The sequence below is a fragment of the Podarcis pityusensis genome (genome assembly GCF_964106645.2).
Source record: "Podarcis pityusensis genome assembly, chromosome: 3".
Taxonomy (NCBI): domain Eukaryota; kingdom Metazoa; phylum Chordata; class Lepidosauria; order Squamata; family Lacertidae; genus Podarcis; species Podarcis pityusensis.
The window spans coordinates 23,717,444-23,722,102 of NC_138026.1; the positions used below are offsets into that span (position 1 = coordinate 23,717,444).

General features: G+C 50.4%; 1 long non-coding RNA gene across 1 annotated transcript; it reads right to left on the reverse strand.

Moving 5' to 3' along the window:
- Positions 1-515: 515 nt before the first annotated feature.
- LOC308473798 lies at positions 516-1,982 on the reverse strand. The gene is made up of 2 exons (XR_013984332.1): positions 1,253-1,982; positions 516-998 (listed from the first exon to the last, which is right to left on the reverse strand). It is a non-coding gene; the product is annotated as an uncharacterized lncRNA (long non-coding RNA).
- Positions 1,983-4,659: the final 2,677 nt, after the last annotated feature.

Consider the following 4,659-nt stretch of genomic DNA (forward strand, 5'->3'; position numbering starts at 1 on the left):
TGGCTTCAAGTTAAAAGAAATGAGATTCCCACTAAACATCAGGAAGCACTTTCTGACAGAAAGAGCAGTTTGACAGTGGAACGGTCTCCCTTGGGCATGGGTATGGCCAGGATTTCTGTTGAGGGGACAGCCAAAGTTGCTGAGCTTTTTTTTAAAAGGAAATCCAGTTTTTCTAAATAGAACATTGTGGGAGGCAGGCTGCTACTGGGAGACAGAACCTCAGATAATTGAGTACTTTCAATGCTTTTCAATGCTTTTTGATTTTTTTTTTTAATTAAGGATGCTTTTATTATTGTACAAGCAGCATACAAAACTGATAAGCGGTCAAAGGTATGGAAAACAGTAGCCACTACTATTATCAAACAGTAGACCGAACAGAATTGCTTGCTATTATAATTACCATATATACAATTAGGTAAAGGCTTTGTAAAAGGACAAGGTTTTTTTTTACATGATTTCTGTTGTGACGTGGGGTTTGTGATTTCAGCTCTCCTGATATAACATGCTGGAGACAGTTCTCTAGTAACACTTCTTTATTAAAGCACAAGACTGAAGACTGGGGAGAGGAAAGCTACATTTATAGGGACAGGGAACTAGCAAGAAAGGATACATTTTGGAGGGAACAATATCAGGCAATCACAGTCCTGCCTTTTGGAGGGAACCAATAAGACAGAGGATCCAAATACAGCAGCTTAAATGAACCAATAGTAGCTGTACCCTCTGGAACCAAAAGGCAGTTACTTTACCCTAATGCAAATACAGACAATAATAATACAGATATAAAATCCTTTGACTCAATACACAACACCCCTTCCCCCCTAGTGAGCACAGCAGACGTAATCTCTCAGGTACTGTGGGGGCCTACAACTTCTACTTGATCTCCTGACAACAGGTGTTGCAGGTTCTGGATTGGGTGTTACCTGTGGTAGAGGGGCTGCTCTAGGGGTTTCGTCAGGAACAGATGGAGTCCCCGACATCTCAGGGTCCCCTATCTGTACCTCGTCATCGTGAGGACTAGCAGACCCTGGTTCATTTGTTAAAGCCCCTGGTGATTGCACCTTTGGGCCATTTTCACTCTGGTCTTGCGGCTCTGCGTCGTTAGCCTGGGATGAATTATCTGGCTCCTCCCTGCTGAGCGCCCGGCGCCTCAGCTGATCTATATGTCTCTTCCACACTTGCCCATTTTCCAAGGTCACATAATAGGACACAGGTCCACTAGCCCGGGTGACCACACCAGCCACCCACCTCGAACCTCGTGAATAGTTCCTCACCCAGACCAGATCTTCAGGGGCGAGATACCTTGTTGTGTCAGTCTCAGCCTGGGGAGTTGCTCTTGAATTATGGTTTGGCATTTTATCCGGGTGGACATAATCCAGCACTGTTACCAGTCTCCTACCCAAGAGCAGCTCAGCTGGCGACTTGCCCGTTGCGGTACATGGCGTCGCATGCTGCAAAAATAACATTCGCGCGATGCGAGCTGACCAGTTACCCTCCATTAAGCGCGCAATGGATTCTTTGGCTGTTCTTACCATGCGCTCAGCCTGCCCATTGGAGGATGGGTGAAAGGGCGCGGATGTTACCCCTCTTATGAAGTTATCAGCCAAGAATGCCCTGAATTCTTGGGATACAAAAGCTGCCCCATTATCTGATACAATGGTCTCAGGTAACCCGTGGGTTGCAAACAGCTGCCTCAACACCTTGATGACGGCAGCTGATGCCATGCTAGGGACCATCGCCACTTCTAACCATTTGGAATATGCATCAACGATAACCAAAAAGACCTTTCCTTGGAATGGCCCAGCAAAATCTAAGTGCAGCCGGCTCCAGGGAGATCTGGACTGCTCCCACCAGTGGACTGGTGCTCTGGCCACTTCTGGCCGCACCTCTTGGCATGCCTTGCATGTTCGTACCCATTGTTCTATGTTCTGGTCCATTCCAGGCCACCACACATAACATCGGGCTAGCGACTTCATCCTGACCATTCCCGGCTGTCCCATGTGAAGCGTCTCAAGAACCCTGTTTCTCAGTGGTGCTGGAATGATGACCCTATCTCCCCACAGGAGACAACCCTTATGCATGGACAACTCGTGCTGCCTAGTCGCATAAGGCCTGAATTTGTCTTCATGCAGACCACCTGGCCACCCCCTCCCAACCCAAGTGAGCACACGGGAGAGAACAGCATCTTTCCTCGTTTTCTCAGCTATATCAGTAGCCGTTACAGGAGCCCCCGGAAGTGTTTCCAGCATCATTATGTGCTCCGCTGGAGCAGGATCCTCAGTGCTCCCGCCAGGAAGGGGCAATCGACTCAGCGCATCCGCGTGGCACAACCGTTTCCCCGGCACATGGGTCAAGGTGTACTGGAACCCGTTCAGGAATATAGACCAACGTAACATTCTGGGGGAGAGAATTTGTGGCGTTTGTTTGTTCGGGTTGAACAACCCTAACAGTGGCTTGTGGTCCGTTTCAATGTAGAAATGGCGACCGTACACATAATCATGGAACTTTTTGATTCCTGCCACAATTGCAAGCGCCTCTTTGTCAATTTGAGCATAGTTGCGCTCCGTGGGCGACAACGTACGGGAATAGAAAGAGATGGGCTTTTCCGACCCATCCGGTTCCCTATGACTTAGCACCGCCCCCAGGCCGTATTGAGAGGCATCACATGCCAGGACCAGAGGCTTTGACTCATCATAATGAGCAAGGACACTCCTGCTACTCAGCATTCCTCGCAAGGAGTCAAAAGCCTTCTGCTGCCCCTGCCCCCATCGCCACACAGTCTTTTTCTGCAACAGTCTATGTAATGGTTCAGCTACCGAAGCTTTCTGGGGTAAGAACGAATGATAAAAGTTAATAAGTCCCAGGAATGACTGCAACTCCGTCTTGTTCTGTGGTCGTGGCGCCTCGATGATGGCCTTAATCTTAGCATCTGTGGGGTGGATGCCTGATGCATCAATTTTAAACCCCAAGAAATCCACAGTTGGCACCCCAAAACTGCATTTTTCCTTTTTCAGTTGCAACCCCACCTCCTTGAACTTGAGCAACACTGCACGAACACGCGCAACCAGTTCCTGTGGGTCTTTTCCAGCAATCAAAACGTCATCAAAAAATGGCAAGACCCCCGTCAGACCTCTTAACAGGTGTTCCATGAGCCCTTGAAAAATCCCTGGGGCCACACAAACTCCAAATTGTAATCTGTTAACTCTGAACGCCCCTTTATGTGTGACAATAGTCTGTGCTTCCGCTGATTGTGGGGTTACTGGCAGCTGTTGGTAAGCTTGTGCCAGGTCAATTTTGGCGAACACCTTGCCCCCAGCCAGTTTAGCCAACAGATGTGATACGACTGGAATGGGGTATGAGTTTCCCCTGAGTGCCTTATTGATAGTACATTTGTAATCTGCACAGATCCTGACTTCCCCATTTGCTTTAAGGGGCGTGACGATTGGAGTCTCCCACTTAGCAGAGTCCACGGGTGAGAGAACTCCCTGCTTGACCAATTTATCCAGCTCTGCTTCAATCTTGGGTTGCAGTGCAAATGGCACTCGCCTTGGTTTGAGTCGGATTGGGGCCACCCCAGGGTCCAACTCGAAGTCAACTGGGGGCCCTTTATAACAACCCAGTTTTCCATTAAAGAGACCAGCAAATTCTTTGCATAATGCCTCGCTCATCTCAGGGCAGCTTTGGATTGAATTAAGCCCTGATATACTCAGTCCCAGGGCGGGGAACCAGTCAGTGCCCAGGAGACTGGGGCGACTGCCCTTCGCAATCACCAGTTTGAGTACAGCCTGTTTGTCCCGGAACTGTACTCTCACGGCACACATTCCCATAACATGGATGCGGCCCGCTGAGTATGACTGCAAGGTTGCCGGGAAGGGTTCCAGAGGGGGCAACTTACCCCTGGGGAAGAATGTCCTCGCGGTCTGGTCCGACACGATAGTGAATCCAGATCCGGAGTCCACCTCCATGTCGCACTGCTGACCCTCAATCTTCACCTTGACGTGTGCCTTGCCTTGTGCTGGGAACTGCACGACCCTCCTGTTGATCTCCGTAACATAGTGGCAGTCCTTTAGAAAATGGGTTGCTGCGGGCGGTCTGCGATGCTCCGGTCTAGGTGCTCCTGTCGCTCCCAACGCCGCCGATCTACAGACTCTGGCGATGTGACCTGTCTTCCCACACGTCCGGCACATAGCATCCCGGAAACGACAACTCTTCCGCTCATGGTTTCCGCCACAACCTGGGCACCTGCCTCGGTGATCTTTGTGCACTGTGCAGGCCTGACTCACTGACTCAACCCCACGGACTGGGCTCTGGCTCGGAGTAGCCTCTAGCTCGTCCATGGCATGCGCAACTTCTATCTGTGGCTTAGGGGCCTTGCGACTGGCATCAAGCTCCTCTCTTTCATAATTCTCCGTGGCGGTGGCCTCCTTCAAGGCTGAAGCAAGGGTAACCTCTTCTTTAGCCACGATGCGTCTTCTGGCCTTCTTGCTGCTCAGACCACCGATAAACCGATCCAGGAGAGTCTCTTCCAGATTTTGGAAGTCGCAGTGCTGAGCGAGCTTCCGCAGTTCAGCCAGAAATGCAGATACAGACTCCCCAGCATGCTGCTGCCTCTTATGAAACTCCATCCGCCGAGCCATCTTGGTCTCAGTAGGCGCCAAGTGG